The following is a 26,349-nucleotide window of genomic DNA, read 5'->3' on the forward strand; positions in this document are numbered from 1 at the left end:
CCTTGGCCTCCCAAAGTGCTGGAATCACAGGCAGGAGCCACCTCACTTGGCCCAAAATCTCCAGAACTTTTTCTTCTTGCAAACTGAAACTCTGTATCATAATCTTCTTTTTGTCTCTATGGATTTGCCTATTCTAGACATTTCATGTAAATGGAATCATATGACATGTGACCTTTGTACCTGTATTCTTTCATTTAGTATGTTTTCAAGGTTGATCCACATTGTAACATGTATCAGTTCTTTGTACCTTTTTTTTTACTTGTTTTTTTGGTTGTTGTTTGTTTGTTTTTAGGTGAAGTCTCACTCTGTCGCTCAGACTGGAGCGCAGTGGCACACTCTTGGTTCACTGCAACCACCACCTCCCTGGTTCAAGCAATTCTCCTGCCTCAGCCACTGGAGTAGCTGGGATTACAGGCGTGTGCCACCATGCCCGGCTAATTTTTATATTTTTAGTGGAAACAGGGTTTCACTATATTGGCCAGGCTGGTCTTGAACTCCTGACCTCAAATGATCCACCCACCTTGGCCTACCAAAGTGCTGGGATTACAGGCATAAGCCACCACGCTGGCCTCTTTGTATTTTTTTTTTTTTTTTTTTTGAGATGGAGTCTCACTCTGTTGCCCAGGTTGGAGTGCAGTGGTACGATCTTGGCTTACCACAACCTCTGCCTCCCGGGTTCGAGTGAATCTCCTGCCTCAGCCTCCCAAGTAGCTGGGACTACAGGCGCGCACTACCATGCCCGGCTAATTTTTGTATTTTTAGTAGAGACAGGGTTTCACTATGTTGGTCAGGCTGGTCTCGAACTCCTGACCTTGTGATCTCTCGCTCCAGCCTCCCAAAATGCTAGAATTACAGGTGTGAGCCACTGTGCCCAGCACTTTGTAGCTTTTTATAGGTAAGTAATATTCCATTGTATGGATATATCACATTGTGATTATCCAGTAAGTCGACAGTTGATGGATATTTGGGTTGTTTTAGCCTTTTGGCCACTGTAAATAATGCTGTGAACATTCATGTAAAATAATCGTTTGAGTTTCTGTTATCAGTTCTTTTGGGTATATACCTGGGAGTGGAACCACTGGTTCATGGCAATTCTATGTTTAACTTTTTGAGGAACTGCCATACTGTTTTCCACAGTGGCTGCAGCATTTTTCATTCCTACCAGCAATGTCTGAGGGCTCTGATTTTTCCACATGCTCAATAACACTTATTTTCCATTTAAAAAAATTATAGTCACCCTAGTGGGTATGAAGTGGTATCTTCTTGTGATTTCCCCCATGGTTTCTTTTCCATTTATTTTGACAAATTTATTGACTTTCTTTTTTTTTTTTTTTTTTTTTTTTTTTTGAGACGGAGTCTCGCTCTGTGGCCCAGGCTGGAGTGCAGTGGCGCAATCTCGGCTCACTGCAAGCTCCGCCTCCTGGGTTCACGCCATTCTCCTGCCTCAGCCTCTCCGAGTAGCTGGGACTACAGGCGCCCGCCACCACGCCCGGCTTAATTTTTTTGTATTTTTAGTAGAGACGGGGTTTCACTGTGGTCTCGATCTCCTGACCTCGTGATCCGCCCGCCTCGGCCTCCCAAAGTGCTGGGATTACAAGCGTGAGCCACTGCGCCTGGCCAAATTTATTGACTTTCAAACACATCTTGATTACAATTATTTCTATAAAAAACTATTTTTCTGATTAATAATAGTTCAAAATTAAGCATGTGTTTGTGTTCATGCCTACACATAGGATGCTATCAGCCCCTAAACATCTAAATGACGGGATGCGGATTTGGGACGGTGGGAGGCCTATCTTTACACCTTCAAGGAAGCAGATTGGGCTGCTGGAAAGATCTTGGATTGGAAGTTGAGAGGCCTAGGTCTCTATCTGCTGACACTGGTGGAATTATTAATGTTTTGTTCTTATATTATTTTCAAAATTTTATTTTTCTTTTTTATAAATGGTGTCTCACTCTGTTGCCAGACTAGACTGTTGTGGCCCAATCATTGCTCACTGTAACCTCAAACTCCTGGACTCAAGCAATCTTCCCACCTCAGCCTCCCAAGTAGCTGGGATTACAAGTGTGCGCCACTATGCCCCACTTATTTTTGTATTTTTAGTGGAGATGGGGTTTCGCCATGTTAGTCTCGAACTCCTGACCTCAGGTGATCTGCCCGCCTTGGCCTCCCAAAGTGCTGGGATTACAGGTGTAAACCACCACGCTTGGCACCCCCCTACACTAATTTTTAAATTTTTTGTAGAGACAGGGTTTCACCATGTTGCCCAAGCTGGTCTCATACCCCTGCTTTGGATGCCCAAAGTGCTGAGATTACAGCCGTGAGGCACTGCGGCCAGCCTCTTCCCCTTTTTTTCAGCACACCAGTCTTATTGCCTTAAGTCCCGCCCTTGTAACCTCATTTAACCATAATTACCTCTTTATTTTTTTTTTTTTTTTTTTTTTTTTTTTTTTTTTTTTTTTTTTTTTTTGAGACGGAGTCTCGCTCTGTCGCCCAGGCTGGAGTGCAGTGGCGCAATCTCGGCTCACTGCAAGCTCCGCCTCCCGGGTTCACGCCATTCTCCTGCCTCAGCCTCTCCGAGTAGCTGGGACTACAGGCGCCCGCCACCACGCCCGGCTAATTTTTTGTATTTTTAGTAGAGACGGGGTTTCACTGTGGTCTCGATCTCCTGACCTCGTGATTCATAATTACCTCTTTAAAGAGGGCCAATCTCCAACTACATTCACATTGGGAGTTAGGGCTTCAAAATATAAATTTTAAGGCCATCGTTCAGTTCCTCTGAGCTTTGACTTTATCATCATTATAAGGAGAATTGAAACCAACTTGCGAATTTTATTGGAACCTAAAAAGTAACATCTCAGCCCTCTATCATGCCACTAATTGGCTAATTGAGCCAGTGGAGACAGTGGGCTATGGCAGAAAAAGCTGTGTCCTCAGGGCCGAAGAGGATGGCTTTCAGCTTGGACAACAGCACCAAAGTCCTGTTATTTCTCTGGCCAAGGAGGTTATTATGAGAATCAAAAGAGAAAAAGCATTTGAAAGTATGTTAAAATTATAAAGGACTATAAAAAGCAAGCCATTATTACTATTGCTTTTCTTGTCCTTAGGATGCAATCTCAGCTAAGCCATGTAGTTATTAATTTTGTCACTCACTGCCACCTCGAGTGCTTGCTTCACTTACACCATTTGCCACTGAATTAGTAATGATTTGGCTTTTCTGCGAGTGGCAGAAAACCCCAGCTAACAGTTGTTTAACAAGATGACAAATTGAAGCATAAGCAATCTGCTCCCAGAAGTTTTCAGGAACCAGTCCTTATGGTCCGATGTGGTGGCATCAGCATTCCCAGCATCCAGGATGCAAGAAGGGACAATGAAATTAGCCGGGTGTGGTGGCAGGCACCTATAGTCCCAGCTACTCAGGAGGCTGAGGCAGGATAAAGGCGTGAACCTGGGAGGTGGAGCCTGCAGTGAGCCGAGATTGCGCCACTGCACTCCAGCCTGGGTGACAGAGCGAGACTCCATCTCAAAAAAAAAAAGAAGGGACAATGAGGAAGAGAGAAGAGATGGGTTGTGAGCCACATGGACTTTGCACCCATCCATCCTATTGGTCAGAACTCAGCCATATGGCCACACATGGCTGCCAGGGAGGTCAGCGAATATAATGTTTACTCTGGTTGCCTGTGTGCTCCAATAAATATATATAGATATATTTTTTGAGACAGTGTTTCACTCTGTCACCCGGGCTGAAGTGCAGTGGTGTGATCTCGGCTCACTGCAACCTCTGCCTCTCCTGGGTTCAAGTGATTCACCTGCCTCAGCCTCCTAACTGGGATTACAAACATGCGCCACCATGCCTGGTTAATTTTTTGTATTTTTAGCAGAGATGGGGTTTCACCATGTTGGCCAGGCTGGTCTCGAACTCCTGATCTAAAGTGATCTGCCTTCCTCGGCCTCCCAAAGTTCTGGGATTACAGGCGTGAGCCACCGTGCCCAGCCACCACTAAAATTTTATTACTGGGAACAATGAGAAAAATATTTCTGGGAACTAAGGAGTCTCTGCTCCTGAAATACTCTGGGCTTTGGCAGTTACATGAATCAATCAACAAGAAGATGTTGAATAAGGCAAGAAATAGAGTAGGAAATACTTTGATGGGTATAGTTCCATATTTAAAAAACTGATTTTAATATCTTATTTCAGAGTTTGCAGGTTCCAAGTTGAACTGAAACAGATAAATGAGTGCATATCACTATGAAGGTATTACTGTGATAGAATAAAAGAGGAGTTTTGGAAACCATCAACTCAGTTCTGCAGGAAGCCTCCTAAATCAGCTTCTCCCCCGATTAACTCAGGTGTCCCATGTTTTGAAATTTGTACCTGTGGGATTAGAATTTGTGGACATGGTTGAGTGATGGCACAGAGAGGCCAATGTCATTGACAGATGGCTTTTATCTGAGAGATTTCCTGAGAGAAGGGGGCATACCCTGCCACACAGGGCCACAGGAGAAGCTCCAGGTTTTGGTCAGGAGATGGAAGTGGGAGTGAGGGGAAAGCCGAAGCCAGGGCATGTACTGGAGTTTCCTCGAGAAAGGCCAGGCCAGGCAGAGTCAACAGCTTAGGGTTGGATATCTTAAATAATTCCAGAGGTTTTGGGTCTGTAGCAGTGGCCTCTAGTTGCCTGGTCCTGAGGCAGAAGAACAGGGTCTGGAGTCAGGGAACCCAAGGCCGATTAATGCTGACTGCCTAGAACTAAATCAAAAGGAAAACCCCAACTTTCCACACCTAAGTAACAAATGCACCAGAGACTACTGCAAACCCCTCCCCCTTTTCTGCTGGGCAGATGGAAAATTCAAAGTATCAGATGTGGCCGGGCGTTCACACCTGTAATCCCAGCACTTTGGGAGGCCAAGACAGGCAGATCACGTGAGGTCAGGAGTTGGAGACCAGCCTGGCCAACATGGTGAAACGCCGTCTCTACTAAAAATACAAAAATTAGCCGGGCGTGGTGGCAGGCGCCTGTAATCCCAGCTACTCAGGAGGCTGAGGCAGGAGAATCGCTTGAACCCGGGAGGCAGACGTTGCAGTGAGCCGAGATAGCGCCATTGCACTCCAGTGTGGGGGACAAGAGCGAGACTTCTGTCTAAAAAAAAAAAAAAAGGATTAATACAACCAGAGCTAGATCACATGGTACTGCCATTGCCAAGTACAGTGCTTCATCATCAACCAACAAAGATTAATGGCTTCTCTGTCCAGAGCAGTGATTTCCAAACTGTTTTTTAGGCAGGGAGACAGCATTGTATGACTTTAAGAAAATAGGCTTTACCAGGAGTGGTGACTCATGCCTGTAATCACAGCTACAGGGAGGCTGATGCACGCTTGGGCTCAGGAGTTCGAGACCAGCCTGAGCAACACAGGGAGATCCCATCTAAAAGAAAAGAAAGAAATTAAAAGAAAAGAAAACCGGCTTTGGAGTCAGGCCTGAGCTTAGTTCTGCTTGCAATCATGTGACTTGAGGAAAAATAAATACAGATTGAGCATCCCTTATCTGAAATGCTTGAAACCAGAAATGTCTCAGATTTTAGAGATTTTTTTGGATTTTAGAATATTTCCATTATACCACTTGAGCATCATTAATCCAAAATACAAAATGCTCCAATGAGCATTTCCTTTGAGCATTGTCAGTCTCAAAAAGTTTCAAATTTTAGAGCATTTCAAATTTCCGATCTTCGGATTAGGAATATCCAACTTGTACTATCTCTAAAGCTCGACTTCTTTACTGTAGAATGGGCAGAGTAGTAATATCTACATAGAACAACTGTGAGAATTAGATGAGATAATTTGTGTCCCCGCCCCCGGCACTGAGGGGCCTATGTGTTGTCATGGATCTCTGCTGCATTGGTCAAGCCATCTCTTCCTAGAACCTCTCCTAGAAAGTTACACCTCAAAATTGATTAGACTTTGCATCCACAGAAGACTGCCTCCATCCTAATTGGGCAACTCCATTTTAACAATTGGACTCGAAGTTGGAACTTACTCACTATATGACTTCGTCTATCAAGTGTAATTTTTTTTTAATGTACTTCATCTATCAAGTGTAATTTTTTTTTTTTTTTTTTTAGACAGAGTCTCACTCTTGTTACCCAGGCTGAGTGCAATGGTGTGATCTTGACTCACTGCAACCTCCGCCTACCAGGATCAAGCTATTCTCCTGCCTCAGCCTCCTGAGTAGTTGGGATTACAGGTGCCCGCCACCATGCCTGGCTAATTTTTGTATTTTTAGTAGAGGTAGGGTTTCACCATGTTGGCCAGGCTGGTCTCGAACTCCTGACCTCAGGTGATCTGCCTGCTTCAGCCTCCCAAAGTGCTGGGATTACAGGTGTGAGCTGCGTCCAGCCTCTGTGAGATTTTTATTTTTCCCCGTTTAGCGTTTTGATAAAGAAAAAAACTTTGTATGGCAATAAGCTGTGTGATTCATGAAATCATACTTTTGACCATCTCTTTATTTTAACCATATGAAACAGTCGTTACTGTTGATATTATTATTAATTTTGAGACAGGGTCTTGCTCTGTCATGCAGGCTGGAGTACAGTGGTGCAATCACAGCTCACTGCAGCCTCAACCTCCTGGACTCAAGCAATCCTCTCACCTCAGCCTCCCATGTAACTGGGACCACAGGCATGTGCCACCACACCTGGCTAATGTTTTTGATTTTTTCGTAGGGGTGAGGTCTTGCTATGTTGCCCAGGTTGGTATTATTGATATTATTATTATTAGTAGTAGCAGTAGCATGTTTACACAATGACCTAAAAGTATGTGAAAATGGATCATTTATTTATTCAGCCCTTATTATTTGATAGCCTCTTGGCACCAGAGATACATAAGTGAAAACACAGAGGTTCCTGTTGGCATGCAGTTCACATCTGATATGGTTTGGCTGTGTCCCCACCCTAATCTCATCTTGAATTCCCACATGTTGTGGGAGGGACCTGGTGGGAGGTAATTGAATCATGGGGGCAACTCTTCCCCTGCTGTTCTTGTGATAGTGATTAAGTCTCATGAGATCGATGGTTTTATAAAGAGGAGTTCCGCTGCACAAGCTCTCTTTTCCTGCTGTCATCCATGTAAGGCATGACTTGCTCCTCCTTGCCTTCCAACATGATTCCCCAGCCACGTGGAACTGTAAGTCCATTAAACTTCTTTGTTTTGTAAATTGCCCAGTCTCAGGTATGCCTTTATCAGCAGCATGAAAACAGACTAATACAACATCCTAGTGGGGGAGACAGTAAATAAACACATGGGTAAGTAAAATGGGATTAGGGCTGTGTGCAGTGGTGCACACCTGTAGTCCCAGCTACTCAGAAAATCTCTTTTTTTTTTTTTTTTTTTTCAATTTTTTTTTGTTTTTTATTATACTTTAGGGTTTTAGGGTACATGTACACAATGTGCAGGGTTGTTACATATGTATCCATGTGCCATGTTGATTTCCTGCACCCATTAACTCGTCATTTAGCATTAGGTGTATCTCCTAATGCTGTCCCTCCCCCCTCCCCCCACCCCACAACAGTCCCCGGAGCGTGATGTTCCCCTTCCTGTGTCCATGAGTTCTCATTGTTCAATTCCCACCTATGAGTGAGAACATGCGGTGTTTGGTTTTTTGTCCTTGCGATAGTTTACTAAGAATGATGTTTTCCAGTTTCATCCATGTCCCTACAAAGGACACGAACTCATCATTTTTTATGGCTGCATAGTATTCCATGGTGTATATGTGACGATAGACTGGATTAAGAAAATGTGGCACATATACACCTCGGAAAATCTCTTGAGCCTAGGAGTTTGAGGCCAGCCAGGGGAACATAGTGAGATGCCTGTCTCAAAAACAAAAACAAAACAGAAAAAAAGCAGCTCTTTGCAGTATTATGTGCTCATGCTCTTAAACAGAATATTCCTGAAAGTCCACTTTAGCTGAATTAGGCCTATTCCTGGGAAAACTACTTAATCACCTTCTTTGCCACTAAGGCCAAAAACTCCAAGTCAGACTGCAATAAAGACTGGTTTGATCAGAGGACTCTTGAGTTTATTTTTCTCCTGAACTGAGGTTCTTTGGCAGAAGACTTGGGAAACTCTCATACCTCACAGGCTGGGAATTTCTGAGCTCAGAGCCTTGGGAAAACATAAAGAAGCACGGTTGGCCATTGAGAGCTTAAAGGGATACCTCTGGAGACCTTCATAATGCTACAAGTGTGTACGTCTCCCCTCTAGCAAAGCAGTTCCCTATAAAATGTCATTATGCGTTGGCTGGAACAGTTGCTGAAATGTCATTTAGCAGAGTTTTTTTGTTGTTGTTGTTGTTGTTGTTATTTTATTTTTTGGACAAGGTCTCTCTTTGTCATTCAGACTGGAGTGCAGTGGCATGAACACAGCTTCCTGGCTCAAACAAATCACCCACCTCAGTCTCCCAAGTAGCTGAGATTACAGGCACATGCCACCAGGCCAGGCTAATTTTTTTTTTTTGTAGGTAGGGGCCTTGCTATGTTGCCCGGGCTGGTCTTGAACTTCTGAGCTCAAGCTATCCTCACGCCTCGGTCTGCCAAAGTGCTGCGATTACAGACGTGAGCCCCTGCTCCTGGCAAGGGTCAAATTCATGGCTTGGCGAAGTTGAAATTAAAAAACCTCGACGCTTACATTTGAACTGCGGATGAAAAGTTAAACCAGCAATGCCAAACTGCCAAGAACATAGCTGGTGTATTAATCACCTATTGCTGCGGAAGAAGTGACTCCAAAACATTGTAGCTTAAAACAAAACTAAAGTCCTTTATTATCTGTCTTGGTTTCTGTGGGTTAGGAATTTAGAGAGGGTACAGCAGGGGTAACTGACCTCTGCTCCACGATGTCTGGGCCTCCGTGGGAAGACTTGAAGAGTGTGGGCTGAAATCATCTGAAGCCCTGTTCACTCCCATGTCTGGGGTTCATCACATGGAGCTGCTGGCTGAGGGCCCAAGGACGTTGGTCAGAACATCCACACAGAGTCTCTCCAAGTGGGCTTCTTCACAATGTGGTGGTTAGGTTCAAAGGGCAAGCATCTGGAGAGAGGAAAAGATAGAGAACCAGGTGATACTATAACCGTTTGGTTACTGGCGGAGGGTGTCCAGGTTCTTGGCGTTTTCAACAGAGAACTGGACAAAACACACAAAGCAAGGAAAGAATGAAGCAACAAAAGCAAATGAAAACAAAAGCACACTCCACAAGGTGAGAACCGGCTCAGCATAGGGGCTCAAGAGCCCCTTTACGGAATTTTTTGGGGTTTAAATACCCTCTAAAGGTTTTCCATTGGTTCCTTGTGAAAGGTGACAATGTGCTAGCAGCCCTTGCTTGCTCTCGGCGCCTCCTCGGCCTCAGCGTCCACTCTGGCCACGCTCGAGGAGCCCTTCAGCCTGCCACTGCACTGTGGGAACCCCTCTCTGGCCTGGCTGAGGCTGGAGCCGGCTCCCTCTGCTTGTGGGGAGGTGTGGGAGGGAGACGCACAGGCGGGAGCCGGGGCTGCGCGTGGTGCTCGAGGGCCAGCATGAGTTCTGGGTGGGCGTGGGCTCCGCAGGCCCCACAGGCTGGCGCTGCCGGCCCCAGGCAGTGAGCGGCTTAGCACCCTGGCCGTGAGGGGCTTAGCATCAGGGCCAGCAGCTACAGAGGGTGCGCGGGGTCCCCCAGCACTGCCGGTCCTACCACACCGCCCTGGAATTCTCCACGGGACTCACCCACCTCCCCCAGGGGCAGTGCTCCATGTCTAGCTAATCTAGTGGGGACTTGCATAACTTTTTTGTCTAGCTAGAGGATTGTAAATGCACCAATCAGCACTCTGTGTCTAGCTTAGGGTTTGTAAACGCACCAATCAGCACCCTGTCAAAACAGGCCAATCAGCTCTCTGTAAAGTGGACCAATCAGCAGGATGTGGGTGGGGCCAGATAAGGGAATAAAAGCGGGCTGCAAGAGCGAGCAGTGGCAATCGCTTGGGTCCCCTTGTGCAGTGTCTAAGTTTTGTTATTTTGCTCTTTGCAGTAAATCTTGCTGCTGCACACTCTTTGAGTCTTTGCTGCCCTTGTGAATGGTAACGCTCACTGCGAAGGTCTGCAGCTTCACTCCTGAAGCCAGCAAGACCACCCACTGGAAGGAATGAACAACTCCAGATGCACTGCCTGTAAGAGCTGTAACACCCACGATGAAGGTCTGCAGCTTCATTCCTGAAGTCAGCTAGACCACGAACCCACCAGAAGGAGCAAACTCTGGACACATCTGAACATCTGAAGGAACAAACTCCGGACACATCATCTTTAAGAACTGTAACACTCACGGCGAGGGTCCACGGCTTCATTCTTGAAGTCAGCGAGACCAAGAACTCACGGATTATTTCAGACATACTTGGTTACACACTATGTATACGAAGTAGTGGCCCACAGTCAGGCTGATTGGTTGCAAAAAGCAACCAATCAGAGGTACTTTTGATTTTCCATCTATCACACAGAAAAAAAGGGGGCAGGGTTTGCAAAGGGAGTAGCCTCCTGTTCTTTCATTACTTAGGTGTGGAAAGTTGGGGTTTTCCTTTTGATTTAGTTCGAGGAAGTCAGTGTGAATCTGCCTTAGTTTCCCTTTGTGTAAACCCTATTTTCCTCCCTCATGGTTACTACCTAGCCTCAGAAATCAGGGAGCATCACTGCATCACTTCTGCTGTGTTCCCTTAGAGCAGTCACTGCTCAGATACAAGCAGTGGGGGAACCTGGGTTTCCTTTCCCTGGAAAGGGTGTGATTCCCACTGTAGGAAGGGCATGTGAGGTGGGATAAATATGTAGGTGTGGCTACCTTTAAAAAATATAATCTGCCGGGTGAAGTGGCTCACACTTGTAACCCCAGCACTTTGGGAGGCCAAGGCGGGCGGATCACCTGAGGTCGGGAGTTCGAGACCAGCTTGACCAACGTGGGGAAATGCCGTCTCTACTAAAACTACAAAATTAGCCAGGCGTGGCGGCACATGCCTGTAATCCCGGCTACGTGGGAGGCTGAGGCAGGAGAATCGCTTGAACCCAGGAGGCAGAGGTTGCAGTGAGCCGAGATTGTGCCATTGCACTCCAGCCTGGGTAAGAAGAGCGAAACTTCGTCTCAAAAAAAAAAAAAAAAAAAAAGGAATGTAATCTGCCACAGATGGTACTCAACAAATACTGGGTAAGTGTGAATTCCAAATACGTGGTCTCAAACACCTGGCCTCAAAATTATAATCTAGCCAATAAAATAAAACATATAGTCATTTAACTCTTTTGCTAAATGGCACCTAAGATCAGCTAGTTACTAAGCTGTTGTTTCTCACCAGTGGTATTGAAAGGTAGTCTAGCTAGGCCACTGGACTGACTTTTTTTTTTTTTTTTTGAGATGGAGTCTCGCTCTGTCGCCCAGGCCCAGGCTGGAGTGCAGTGGCGCAATCTCGGCTCACTGCAAGCTCCGCCTCCCGGGTTCACGCAATTCTCCTGCCTCAGCCTCTCCGAGTAGCTGAGACTTACAGGCGCCCACCATCATGCTCGGCTAATTTTTTTTTTTTTTGTATTTTTAGTAGAGACGGGGTTTCACCGTGCTCTCGATCTCCTGACCTCGGGATCCGCCCGCCTCGGCCTCCCAAAGTGCTGGGATTACAAGCATGAGCCACCGCGCCTGGCCGGCCACTGGACTTTCACAACAATCAATAAGCATTTGTCGGTCAGGCATGGTGGCTCACACCTGTAATCCCAGCTTTTTGGAGGCTGAGGCGGGAGGGTGGCTGGAGCCCAAGAGTTTGGGACCAGCCTGGGCAACATACTGAGACCCCATCTCCACAAGAAATAAAAAAATTAGCTGAGCATGGTGGTGCATGCCTGTAGTACCAGCTACTCAGGAGGCTGAGGTGGAAGGATTGCTTGAGCCCCAGAAGTCTAGATTGCAGCAAGCTGTGATTACACCACTGTATTCCAGCCTGGGTGACAGAGCAAGACCTTGTCTCAAAAAAACAAACAAACAATTTTTTATCCCCTGGTTAAAAAAAATTTCATATCCCCTGGATTCCCATGTGCACACACAAGTGAGACGTGTTCTCTGCTAACTCCACTGGCTGCGGGTCTGTAACCCTTTAGTATGCATTTGGAGAAGTATAAGCTATAGCCACACTGACTTAGTTTCATGTTCTAGCTCAGCTCCTACCAATTGTGTGATCAAGTAAACTAATCTCTCAAGACTTGTATTTCCTCTTATCAAATGGGGTGATTGACCCAGTGAAGGCAAATTATCCAAAAACTTGGATATAAGCTGAAAGGACTCCTGCATATCTTTCAATATCATGCCGGAACATAGCTAGCCCAGAGCCCGCCCAAGGATTATTTAATACTGGGAGATTTCAATATCATACTGGAGCATATCTAGCCCAGAGCCTGCCCAAGGATTATTTAATACTGGGAGATACACTTTTGTTTTCTTGCTATTTACTAATGACGAAGGCTCAGATTCTCTCAAGTTACATGTTAACTAGTAGATTTCCAAGAGTATCCAAGATAACTCGGAAGGTTACCGTTCTATTGCCTGTTAAGACATTAACCAATTTTGCCTGTGATTTAGAAAATTTATTCTTGGCTGGGCGTGGTGGCTCATGCCTGTAATCCCAGCACTTTGAGAGGCTGAGGCAGGCGGATCACGTGAGCCTAGGAGTTCAAGACCAGCCTGGCCAATATGGTGAAACTCCGTCTCTACTAAAAATACAAAAATTAGCTGGGTGTGGTGGCACACATCTGTAGTCCCAGCTACTCAGGAGGCTGAGGCAGGAGAATCGCTTGAACCCAGGAGGTGGAGGTTGCAGTGAGCCAAGATTGTGCCACTGCACTCCAGCCTGGACGACAGAGCGAGACTGTCTCAAAAAAAAGCTTATTTTTGGCTGCCTTTCCTGTCTGACTACATAGACCTCTGTTCTTTGAATTCTCCTTTGAACTAGTTTTACATCCTCCTGGCACCCTTGTGAATTAGTTACATACATAATTGACATGTGTTCATTCTACATTTGTATGAGAGTCAGGCTTTTATCTTTTTGAAAATTATACTTTCATAGCCCAAAGCCCTATGTATCATGGGGGGAGAAAGTAATTAGTGTCACAGAATTCACTGGAGGAAGAGATCTGAAGAGGTCCAAGAAGACTTTCCAGAAAAGATTTTTGTGTGTTTTTTCTGTTTTTGTTTTTGTTTTGAGACAGGGTCTCACTCGGTCACCCAGGCTGGAGTGCAGTGGCGCAATCACCAGAGGTCACTGCAGCCTCGACCTCCTAGGCTCAGGTAATACTCCTGCCTCAGCCTCCCAAGAAACCAGGACCACAGGTGAGCACCACCATGCCTGGCTAATATTTTTGGATTTTTTGAAGAGACAGGGTTTTGCCATGTTTCTCAGGCTGGTTTCAAACTCCTGGGCTCAAGTGATCTGCCCGCCTTGGCCTCCTAAAGTGCTGGGATTACAGGTGTGAGCCACTGTGCCCAGCCTAGAAAAGATTTTCTATAGAAGTCTTTCTAGAAAGAATCTTTTTTTTTTTTTCTGAGACGGAGTTTTGCTCTTGTTGCCCAGGTTGGAGTGCAATGGTGCGATCTCGGCTCACTGCAACCTCCACCTCCCAGGTTCAAGCGATTCTCCTGCTTCAGGCTTCCCAAGTAGCTGGGATTATAGGCATGTGCCACCAAGCCTGGCTAATTTTGTGTGTTTAGTAGAGATGGGGTTTCTCTGTGTGGGTCAGGCTGGTTTCAAACTCCCGACCTCAGGCGATTCGCCCACCTCGGCCTCCCAAAGTGCTTGGGATTACAGGCGTGAGCCACCGCGCCCGGCCTAGAAAGAATCTTGATTGTTGTGGGAGATAGTTTCAGACGCGGGGAGGGCCTTTGAGGGCTGGGAGGGCATTTGTGCAGAAGAGGGGCCAAAAAACTGGGGGAAGTAAATTGAACCAGCCGGAAAGCCACGGCCTGGAGAAGATAAGTCATATTTTGAAACTAACCACATGAAAAACCAATAGATAACCTCCCAGCTTCATCAATTGTAAATTATTAAGATGAAAACCAGTAGTTGCTGTATATTTAAATTATATTCATTTTTGTTTTATTCTTTTTTTGTTTGCTTTTTCAACATAGAGGCAGAAGAAATACAGTTGCTTCAATTCACAGTTAAGTTTCGCTTGCATCCACACCAGCCAGCATGGGTGGCCTTTCATGGGTTTCGTTTAGAAAGGAAATGAAATAGTACTCTTGGTCATAAAGGTTTTATTATTTTCCTGGGCTCTGCAGAGCAACTCAAGAGAGGAAAGCCCGTGTCAATGCAGGAGGGCTTTGGATTACCAGCTAGACTTGTAACATACATAAAATAAAAGTCTTTTCCTGGCTTCGAAATGTTCCTTTAGAACTCGTGGATTTTTTATTCTATAAATTAAAGAATGACCAACTATGATACTTGGAATCAGCCAAGCCAATCCATTGCAGAAATCCGTGGTATAGGAAGGCTGTCTGACAATAGTCCTCCCACCTCCTTTTTCACCCTCCTTAGCTGTGCTGCAGGCATCTCTACTATTGCCCACTGCCTTAAAAAAAAAAAATGTGGCTCACGCCTATAATCCCAGCACTTTGAGAGGCCGAGGTGGGCAGATCACCTGAGATCAGGAGTTTGAGACCAGCCTGGCCAACATGGCAAAACGCCCGTCTCTACTAAAAGTGCAAAAATTAGCTGGGCATGGTGGCGCATGCTTGTCATCCCAGCTACTCTGGAGGCTGAGGCAAAATAATCGCTTGAACCTGGGAGGTGGAGGTTACAGTGAACCGAGATGTCGCTACTGAACTCCAGCCTAGACAACAGAGCAAGACTCTGTCTCAAAAAAAACAAAAAACAAAAAAACAACAATGACTGAAATGAAACTCTGTACCCATCAAACGATAATTCCCCACTGCCTCCTACTCAAGTCCCTGGCAACCACCATTCCACTCTTTGATTCTATGAATTTGACTATTTTATCATAGATACCACATACAAGTGCAATCGTGCACTCTTTGTCTTTCTGTGTCTGGCTTATTTCACTTAGCTTCATGTCTCCCAGGTTCATCAATGTTGGAGCATGTGTCAGAATTTCCTTCCTTTTTAAGGCTGAATGTTCCATTGTATGTACGCACTACATTTTGTTTATTCATTCATGAATGGAAGAAACAAGGGGCGCTTGAGTTGCTTCTATCCTTTGGCTATTGTGAGTAGTACTACTATGAACATAGGAGTACAAAGATTGGCACATTACTTTTTAAACACTTAAAAAAATGATAGACACAGTCTGAAGACTGAAATATGTTTATTACTTTTCAGTTTCACAAGGGACTTTTGGAAATATCTTTGTCCAGGTCTAATCCTAATCAAGATTTCTACCCATTTTCTTTTTATTTTTATTTTTTGAGACAAAGTCTTGCTCTGTCGCCCAGGCTGGAGTGTAGTAGCACAATCTTGGCTCACTGCAACCTCTGCCTCCTGGGTTCAAGTGATTCTCTTGAGCCAGCCTCTCTAGTAGCTGGGATTATAGGCGTGTGCAACCAGGCCTGGCTAATTTTTTGTATTCTTATTAGAGATGGGCTTTCGCCAGTTTGGCCAGGTTGGTTTTGAACTCCTGGCCTCATGCGATCCCCCCACCTTGGCCTCCCAAAGTGCTGGGATTCCAGGCATGAACTATTGCACCCAGCCTCTACCCATTTTCATGAAGAGCAAAGTCATAGCTGTGATCAGCATCTCAATATAACACTTTTATTTACCCAGATCCAATATGTATGGTTATAAATTACTGAGTGATTTGGGGGGCAGCATTTGCAGTCTGGCCATCATATTTCTCAACTTCCCTCTCCCCTTGCTGGTGTCAGACTCGCCCCTGATCACAAGAGGTAGGCACGTGGTCGGCCGGGCGCGGTGGCTCACGCTTGTAATCCCAGCACTTTGGGAGGCCGAGGCGGCCGGATCACGAGGTCAGGAGATCGAGACCACGGTGAAACCCCGTCTCTACTAAAAATACAAGAAAAATTAGCCGGGCATGGTGGCGGGCGCCTGTAGTCCCAGCTACTCGGAGAGGCTGAGGCAGGAGAATGGCGTGAACCCGGGAGGCGGAGCTTGCAGTGAGCCGAGATTGCGCCACTGCACTCCAGCCTGGGCGACAGAGCGAGACTCCATCTCAAAAAAAAAATAAAATAAAATAAAAAAAGTAAATAAATAAATAATAAAAAAGAGGTAGGCACGTGGTCAAGCTAATGCAATCAGATTACTTTTCCTGGGAATTTGAATAAATCATTAGATAGCAAGATCCCCAACAGAAGTTTCTTACAGGCCTCTGCCACTATGGTTCCCAGACCTGTCCTGGTTCCTGCTTTTAATTTTGTGAGCTTCTCAGTGTCACTGAAATAACCTTTTTTGGCTTACATTCATGAGTCAATTTCTATTGCTTTCTATCACAGAACTTCAACTGATACAATTCAAAGGCTGATGCTCAAATTTCTTCAAGAAATATAGGAGGCCGGGCACGGTGGCTCACGCCTGTAATCCCAACACTTTGGGAGGCCGAGGCAGGTGGATCATTTGAGATCAGGAGTTCAAGACCAGGCTGGCCAACATTGTGAACCACCGCCTCTACTAAAAATACAAAAATTAGCCTGGTAGGGTGGCATGTGCCTGTAATTCTAGCCACTCAGCAGGCTGAGGCAGGAGAATTGCTTGAACCCGGGAGGTGGAGGTTGCAGTGAGCCAAGATCGTACCGTTGCACTCTAGCCTAGGCGACAGAGCAAGACTTCATCTCAAAAAAAAAATATATATATATGTGTGTGTGTTTATATATATGTATATATGTGTGTGTGTATATATACATGTGTGTTTATATGTATATATACGTGTGTGTTTATATGCATATATATGTGTGTATATGTGTGTGTGTGTGTGTGTGTGTATATATATATATATATATATGAATATCTGGCCGGGCATGGTGTCTCATGCCTGTAATCCTAGCACTTTGGGAAGCTGAGGCAGGTGGATCACCCGAGGTCAGGAGTTCGAGACCAGGCTGGCCAACATGGCGAAACCCCAGCTCTACTAAAAATACCAAAATTTGTCAGGCATGGTGGCACATGCCTGTAGTCCCAGATACTTGGGAGGCTGAGGCCGAGGCTACTCAGGAGGCAACCTCTGCTACCCGCTTGAACGCAGGTAGCAGAAGTTGCACCGAGCCGAGATCATGCCAGTTCACTCTAGCCTGGGTGAAAGAGTGAAACTCTGCCTCAAAAAAAAAAAAAAAAAAAAGAAATATAAACATATCGTAACACTCGTTTGACATAAAAATGATCTATTTTATGATGGTCCATTTCTCTCAGCACATTCTGACAGCTATTTTAAAAACATGTCATGCCAGAAGATCTGTTTTGTTTCCGTCTGTATCTCCATGTATCTGTCTTTGTGTCTGTCTGTTGTCTCTCTCTCAGAGGAGGAGGAGAAAGGAGAATTCAAGAAGGAAGGAGAAGAGAGACATAGAGTGGAATCCTCAATCGTATATAAACGTGGAAACGTCCAAATGGTGTCTATTTTTGCTCTAAAGCAAAACACTTTTTTGTACAAGAGGATGTTTCTTTTTATTTATTTATTTTTTCAGAGACAAGGTCTGGCTCTGTCACCCAGGCTGGAGTACTGTGGTACGATCATAACTCACTGCAGCCTCAAACTTCTGGGCTCAAGCAGTCCTCCCAAGTAGTTGAGACTACAGGAGGGAACCACCACATCCAGCTGATTTTTTTTTTTTTTTTTTACTTTTTATTTATTTATTTATTTATTTTGTAGAGATGGAGTCTCTACACTCTGTGTCACCCAGGCTGGTCTCAAACTCCTGGGCTCAAGCGATCCTCTGGCCTTGGCCTCCCAAAGCATTAGGATTACAGGCATGAGCAACTGTGCCCATCTGAAGAGTGTGTTTCTAATTTAGTGCTTGATTTACTGTCTTCAGCTTCTGGCATAGCCTCAAAGTTAAGATTCACTTGAGGCCGGGGGAGATGGTTCATGCTTGTAATCCCAGCACTTTGGGAGGCCAAGGCAAGCAGGTGACTTGAGGCCAGGAGTTTGAGACCAGCCTGGCCAACACAGTGAAACTCTGTCTATACTAAAAATACAAAAATTAGCTGGGCATGGTGGCGGGTGCCTGTAGTCCCAGCTGCTCGGGAGGCTGTGGCAGAATTGCTTGAACCCGGGAGGTGGGGTTTGCAATGAGCTAAGATCGTGCCACTGCTCTCCAGCCTGGGTGACAGAGCGAGACCCTGTCTCTCACACACACAAAAACAAATAAATATTCATTTGAGCTGGAAAGTTATTCCCATCAGAGGAAGAATAATTGTGTTTGCATTTTCCATTCTTTGCTTTTGTGTTTTCTTGAGGAAATTCTTCCAGAGTCAGACATTCTCCATGTTCTCTAAAAACTTCTCTTGTTTGAGCCAAAGCTCTGTGAGCTGCTTCTCTTAAAGAGCTGCTCATGGACGATCTGCCACAAAGAGTTTTAAAATGTGGTGTTGGTCTCTTTTTTCTGAACCACATCAAAGAGCACAGATTATTTCCTTTCTGAGAACAAAACTCTTTAATGACAAGAAAGAACAAGAAACTGAGCCGCCAACCAGCCCTATCAGGAAAGACACTGTAACCGTAACAATGAATGACAAATGATCCACTTCTGCAATCTCTTGTCACTTTTTGAAATTTAAACCAAACACAGTAATCATGTCTTCACATATGTGTCTCTAAAATAAAATCACACTTTGTCACTCTAAAAACTTTTTATAAACCTGGATTAATAATTTAATCCTATCATCAGGTGGGATAATCCTTACCTGTTCCTCGTTTTGGAGGGCAGATAGAACATGATAATTGGAGTTTGCATGATCCATGATTAATGTCTCTGTGTAATCAGGACTTGCAAACTCTGATTGTTCGTATCTGATTTGTCAAGAAAAAAAATTAAACCTCATAGCACAATATAATAATGTCTATCAAATGTTTATCATGGAAGATTTAGCAAAATTACAAGTAGTTAACTAAATAGCAAACTTATAAATATTTAGCAAAATTACAAGTGATCTTATTATTTCACTCAGCAATGGTATTTGTAGCACTTTAACAGCTGTACATACATATGTGCAAAACAATAGATATAAAGGGTGATTTGTTTCAGCATTTCTTGTGAGAGCAAAATATTGAAAATTATCAGGCCAGGTGTGGTGGCTCACTCCTGTAATACCAGCACTTTGGGAGGCCGAGGCAGGCGGATCATGAGGTCAGGAGTTCAAGATCAGCCTGGCCAACATAGTGAAACCCCGTCTCTACTAAAAAAAAAAAAAAAATTAGGCCGGGCACGGTGGCTCACGCTTGTAATCCCAGCACTTTGGGAGGCCGAGGTGGCCGGATCACGAGGTCAGGAGATCGAGACCATGGTGAAACCCCGTCTCTACTAAAAATACAAAAAATTAGCCGGGCGTGGTGGCAGGCGCCTGTAGTCCCAGCTACCCGGAGAGGCTGAGGCAGGAGAATGGCATGAACCCGGGAGGCGGAGCTTGCAGTGAGCCGAGATCGCGCCACTGCACTCCAGCCTGGGCGACAGCGCGAGACTCCGTCTCAAAAAAAAAAAAAAAAAAAAAAAAAAATTAGCTGGGCACGGTGGTGCATGCCTGTAGTCCCAGCTACTCAGGAGGCTGAGGCAGGAGAATCGCTTGAACTCGGGAGGTGGACGTTCCAGTGAGCCGAGATTGTGCCACTGCACTCCAGCTTGGGCAAGAGAGTGAGACTTCATCTCAGAAAAAAAGAGAACTATCTGATGTCCATAAATGCCTTCATACTCTAACATCTGGTGGAATACTATGCAGCTATTAAAAAGAGAGCACTCAGGCCGGGCGCGGTGGCTCACGCTTGTAATCCCAGCACTTTGGGAGGCCGAGGCGGGCAGATCACGAGGTCAGGAGATCGAGACCACGGTGAAACCCCGTCTCTACTAAAAAATACAAAAAAAAAATTAGCCGGGCATGGTGGCGGGTGCCTGTAGTCCCAGCTACTCGGAGAGGCTGAGGCAGGAGAATGGCGTGAACCTGGGAGGCGGAGCTTGCAGTGAGCCGAGATTGCGCCACTGCACTCCAGCCTGGGCGACAGAGCAAGACTCCGTCTCAAAATAAATAAATAAATAAATAAATAAATAAAATAAATAAAAAGAGAGCACTCATATATTCCTATGCAAGGATCTATAAGACATATTGTTAGAAAAACAAAAACAAAACAAAAATACAAGCTGCAGAACTGTTTATATGCAGTAGTTCTTGACTTTGGATGCACGTTAGAAATACTAGGGAGGAGCCAGGCTGTCGGGCTGGAGTGCAGTAGCGTGATCGTAGTTCACTGCAGTGTCAAACTCCAGGATCCAAGCGATCCTCCTACCTCAGCCTCTGGAGTAGCTGGAACTACAGGTGTGTACCACCATGCTCAGCTAGTTTATTTATGTATTTACTTTGTAGAGAAGGGGTCTTGCTTTGTTGCCCAGGCTGGTCTGCCTCCCAGAATGCTGACATTACAGGTGTGAGCCACCATGCTCAGCCCTAAAAAGAAATTATTTTTAAATCATTTTTTCAGGAAGACCCATCTTTCTGTTTAGCCTAGAAATGGAGCTACAGCATTCTGGACTGTGGGAGATATAAGAAAGGCAATACTTCTTTTTTTTTTTTTTTTTTTTTTTGGTTTAAGACAGTCTCGCTCTGTCGCCCAGGCTGGAGTGCAGTGGCACGATCTCTGCTCACTGCAACTTCTGCCTTCCGGGTTCCAGCAATTCTGCCACAGCCTCCTGAGTAGCTGGGACTACAGGCGCCCGCCACCACGCCCAGCTAATTTTTGTATTTTTAGTAGAGATGGGGTTTCACCATATTGGCCAGGCTGGTCTCAAACTCCTGAACTTCTGATCCGCCCACCTCGGCCTCCCAAAGTGCTGGGATTACAGGTGTGAACCACCGTGCTTGGCAACAAAGGTAATACTTCTTTTGAATTATTCAAAGTAAAATACTTGTCCGTCCGTCCATCCATCCATCTGTATGCATGCAGTATAAAAGAGATGTGTACGGAATTTTTTTTGTGTTGTTTTGTTTTGTTTTGAGACAGGGTCTCGCTCTGTTGCCAGGTTGGAGTGCAGTGGCACCATCTAGGCTCACTGCAGCCTCCGTCTCCTGGGTTTAAGGAGGAGGGGATTCTCCTGCCTCAGCTTCCCCAGTAGCTGGGACTACAGGCACGTACCACCATGCCCAGCTAATTTTTGTATTTTTTATTAGAGACAGGGTTTCGCCATTTTGGCCAGGCTGATCTTGAACTCCTGGCCTCAAGTGATACACCAGCCTCGGCCTCCCAACATGCTGGGATTGATTCCAGGCGTGAGCCACTGCACCCAGCCTCATTTTGCTTTCTTAAATACTTGGAATTCCCTGCACCAAGAAGATGAAAAAATGAAAAACTCATGGATGGGAAATTTCTTTTTTTTTTTTTTTTTTGAGACGGAGTCTCGCTCTGTCGCCCAGGCTGGAGTGCAGTGGCACAATCTCCGCTCACTGCAAGCTCTGCCTCCTGGGCTCACGCCATTCTCCTGCCTCAGGCTCCGGAGTAGCTGGGACTATAGGCGCCCACCACGACGCCCGGAGAATTTTTTGTATTTTTAGTGGAGACGGGGGTTTCACCGTGTTAGCCAGGATGGTCTCGATGTCCTCACCTCGTGATCCGCCCGCCTTGGCCTCCCAAAGTGCTGGGATAACAGGCCTGAGCCACCGCGCCTGGCCGGGAAATTTCAAACTTACTGACACCTTGTGTTTTCCTCCCAGGGACAGGTACAAGAGGGAGTGACTGTGGGAAGGGACACACCAACAATAGGCGAGGTGCCCAGGTTGTTTCTTCTGTGAAGGTACCGGCCTGTGGCCTGTTAGGAACCGGCAGCACAGCAGGAGGTGAGCGGCTGGTGAGCCAGCATTGTTGCCTGAGCTCCGCCTCCTGTCAGATCAGCGGCAGCATTAGATTCTCATAGGAGCAGGAATCCTATTGTGAACTGCACATGTGAGGGATCTAGGTTGCGTGCTCTGTGTGGGAATCTAATGCCTGACGATCTGAGGTGGAACAGTTTCATCTTCCCCACCTCTGGTCCATGGAAAATTTGTCTTCCATGAAACCGGTCCCTGGTCCCCAAAAGGTTGGGGACTGCTGCCCTAATCATCCACTAGAGTTTCACATGCTGACACGATCTCTGTGTTCATAACTATGAATTACATTAAATTTATCATTGGCTTCAGTACAATTTCCTCTTCTCTCTCTTTTTGGTAACTCCCAATTCAGGTGCATCTGCAATGCATTCTCAACAATTCATTTCAATTTAGTAAATGATGGCTGAGTGTCTCCCCATTCAAGGCACTGTGCTAGATACTGGGACAGAAAACTAAATAAGACTTGATCTTGTAGCAGAAGAGACAGCCAGGCAGGTATCTAGAATTTAGTGTGTTGAATATGACAGTGTAAGTGCCTATGCTGCCACAGCCTCCTTCTGAGCAAACAGCCGGTTGGTTCCTTATGCAAAGGTCATCCAACGTAGAAACAAATATGCTGAATCTCCTGAGGAGAGAGTGATTAATTTAGGCTAGAGGTCAGTGTGGGACCAACCAAGGTGATGTTGGAATTAATTTGGACTTGAGGAGCATACAGTTTCATAAGGCAGAGAAACATATACTACGAAGAATGAGGTATATTTGTGAGGATTTGGAGCTGTGCCATTCCTTACAGTATTAAAGTCATGAAAAAAAGCCTGGGCGCAGTGGCTCACGCCTGTAATCCCAGTACTTTGGGAGGCCGAGGTGATCACAAGATCAGGAGTTCGAGACCAGCCTGACCAATATGATGAAACCCTGTCTCTGCTAAAAATACAACAAAAATGGCCGGCATGGTGGAAAGCGCCTGTAATCCCAGCTACTTGGGAGGCTGAGACAGGAGAATCCTTTGAATCCGGGAGGCAGAGGTTGCAGTGAGCAGAGATTGTGCCATCGCACTCCAGCCTGGGCAACAAGAGCGAAACTCTGTTTAAAAAAAAAAAAAAAGACTATGATTATCATGCATGGGGTTAGGGATGGGGGTGCAGGAGATGAGGTAAATTGGAGGTAGATTGGGGTCGGATTGGGAGGTGAATTTCTGCCTATTCTAATGAAGAGTTATCAGTGTTTGCAGGCATGGCAGTGGCATTGCAGATGTGTTTTGGAAGAAAATTCAGGAACAGGGAAGGGTTGTAGTTTGTAGCTGTCGGGTGCAATGAGGCAGATTAAAAGCTAGACAATTTAGGCCAGTCACAGTGGCTCATGCTTGTAATCCCAGCACTTCAGGAGGCTGAGGTGGTCAGAGTGCTTGAGTTCTGGAGTTCAAAACTAGCCTGGGCAACATTCTGAAACCCTGTCTCTACTACAAATATACAAAAATCAGCTAGGCATAGTGGTGCACGCCCATAGCCCCAGCTACTCGGGAGGCTGAGGTGGGAGGACCACTTGAGCCTGGGAGGCAGAGGTTGCAGTGAGCCGAGATCACGCCACTGCACTCCAGCCTGGATGACAGAGCAAGACCCTGTCTCAAAAAAGCAACCAAAAAAAATGGCCGGGCGTGGTGGCTCACGCCTGTAATCCCAGCACTTTGGGAGGCCGAGGCGGGTGGATCACGAGGTCAGGAGATCGAGACCATCCTGGCTAACACAGTGAAACCCCGTCTCTACCAAAAATGCAAAAAAAAATTAGCTGGGCATGGTGGCGGGCGCTTGTAGTCCCAGCCACTCGGGAAGCTGAGCCAGGAGAATGGCGTGAACCCAGGAGGCAGAGGTTGCAGTGAGCCAAGATAGCGCCACTGCACTCCAGCCTGGGTGACAGAGCAAGATTCTGTCTCAAAAAAAAAAAAAAAAAAGAATGACCTTCTCTTTTAAGGCTGAACTCTATTCCCCTGTATGTATGTTCCACATTGTGTTTCTCCATTGGTCTATCAGTGGACACTTAAGTTGCTTCCACAGTTTAGCTGTTAGAAATGTGGAAGTACAAGTATCTGTTTGAGTCCCTGTATTAGCCCATTTTCACACTGCTGTAAAGATACTGCCTGATGTATTACCTGAGACTGGGTAATCTATAAACAAAAGAGGCTTAATTGACTTACAGTTCCCCATGGCTGGGGAAGCCTCAAGAAACTTATGGTCATAGTGGAAGGCAAAGGGCAAGCAGGCACCTTCTTCACAAGGCGGCAGGAGAGAGTGTGAGCGAAGGGAAAGCCCCTTATAATACCATCGAATCTCGTGAGAACTTACTATCATGAGAACAACATGGGGGAAACTGGTTCCATGATCCAATCACCTCCTCCTACCAGGTCCCTCCCTGGACATGTGGGGATTACAATTCAAGGTGAGAGTTGGGTGGGGACCCAGAGCCATGCCATATCAGTGCCTGCTTTCATTTCTTTTGGGAACATACTCTGAAGCATAATTGCTAGATCATATGGTAATTTTAGGGTTAAGTTTTTGAGGAACGTCATTACTGTTTTCTACAGCAATGGCGCCATTTTACGTTCCCACCAGCAACGTACAAGGATTCCAATTTCCCAGCGTCCTCACCAGTTGTTATTTTCTGTTCTGTTTATTTGGATATTAGCCATCCTAATGAGTGACAGTGAAATTTTACTTACATGAAGGAACTCATTCTCCAATGATACCCAAGAAAATAAAGGGGACCATTCTGCAGTTGGCTGAAGTGAGCATTTTCTCATCTGGAGAGGAGTAGCCCAGGGGCTGTCCACTGGAGATAGGGTGAGCGCCCTCCACTCCGTCTTCCCTTCTTGGAAACTTGGAGAATTTCTTGTGTTATTCTTGGGACTGTGATGTGTATAAATAGAACGGGAGGAGGGAAAAAGAAAAGGTTGAGAGCCAGTTCAGAAAGATGCTTGTAATATATTTTGTTGATCTTACTTTTTCAAACTTGTACAGCTTGATGGCTGTGAGCAAATATTTCCACTAGGAATCTGTTGACATTTCCACCACTCTTCTCTTCTTTTTCTGTCCTGTTTTTTTCTGCCTAGACTTTCAGTGTCAATCTTGTCTTAATTTCAGTATGCGTTCTGTCCTCATGCATAAATTAGGTATGGTTTTCTGCTCTTTATTCGAAATTGTCTATTTCTTTTTTTTTTTTTTTTTTGAGATGGAGTCTCGCTCTGTCACCCAGGCTGGAGTGCAGTGGCGCAATCTCGGCTCACTGCAAGCTCCGCCTCCCGGGTTCATGCCATTCTCCTGCCTCAGCCTCTCCGAGTAGCTGGGACTACAGGCGCCCGCCACCACGCCCGGCTAATTTTTTGTATTTTTTTAGTAGAGACGGGGTTTCACCGTGGTCTCGATCTCCTGACCTCATGATCCACCCGCCTCGGCCTCCCAAAGTGCTGGGATTACAAGCGTGAGCCACCGCGCCCAGCCGAAATTGCCTATTTCTATTGTAAATTACACCAATCATAATTTCCAGTTTACTGCTTTTCTCCAGACATTTTTGCTTTTATTACAAATTCATAAATTAAAAGTCAACTACTCTCACTCCCAAAGATTAAAAAGATAAAAGCCTGTAATTTGGTGGACACTGATCATCAAATATGCATGTTACACAGAAGAACTGGCTTTGCAATGCTGCAGTCCTACTCTTGGGTTGGTGAGGAAGAAGGCATGGTTATAGGGGATCCCGAGCTTTCAGCATCTCAGTAGTGCCAGTACAGCTGGGAATCCACGACAAAATGTGAATGCAGGCATCATGAGGCAGAATTCGAGCTGTGTGGTAATCAGCCAGATGATCTGCAACATACAGATGCTATCTTTTTTTAGATAACCACCAAAATAGAAACACAAATTTTACACTCAAAGAACACTCAGGGCCCTTAGTGGAGGAATAGCTGCATCGTGCCAGTTATGAATTCTGTTGTTTTTGGTGGTCACAATTTACCATAGCCCCACTTAACCATGATTTCACTTTCCACTGTTTCAGTTACCTTCCGTTAACTAAGGTCCAAAAATATTAAATGAAAAATTCCAGAAATAAGCAATTCATAAGCTTTAAGTTGCACCTGCCATTCTGAGTAGTGTGATGAAGTCTTGCACCTGTGGTGGGATTCCTCCCTTTGTCCAGCATCTCCATGCCATAGATATCCCTACTCATGAGCCACATTGGAGCCTTCTCAGTTATCAGATCGGCTGTCTCTGTATTGCAGTGCTTGGATTCAAG

General features: G+C 45.5%; 1 long non-coding RNA gene and 1 other non-coding gene across 2 annotated transcripts; one reads left to right on the forward strand and one right to left on the reverse strand.

Annotated features, from left to right (window-relative positions):
- Positions 1 to 2,813: 2,813 nt before the first annotated feature.
- LOC129489534 (uncharacterized) lies at positions 2,814 to 24,973 on the reverse strand. Its single transcript, XR_008660029.2, has 3 exons — positions 24,779 to 24,973; positions 5,323 to 5,424; positions 2,814 to 2,993 (listed from the first exon to the last, which is right to left on the reverse strand). It is a non-coding gene; the product is annotated as an uncharacterized lncRNA (long non-coding RNA).
- Positions 18,881 to 19,014, forward strand: LOC129461540 (U8 small nucleolar RNA). The gene has a single exon (XR_008650589.2). It is a non-coding gene; the product is annotated as a U8 small nucleolar RNA (small nucleolar RNA).
- Positions 24,974 to 26,349: the final 1,376 nt, after the last annotated feature.

The sequence above is a fragment of the Symphalangus syndactylus genome, chromosome 1, assembly GCF_028878055.3.
Source record: "Symphalangus syndactylus isolate Jambi chromosome 1, NHGRI_mSymSyn1-v2.1_pri, whole genome shotgun sequence".
NCBI classification, from domain to species: domain Eukaryota; kingdom Metazoa; phylum Chordata; class Mammalia; order Primates; family Hylobatidae; genus Symphalangus; species Symphalangus syndactylus.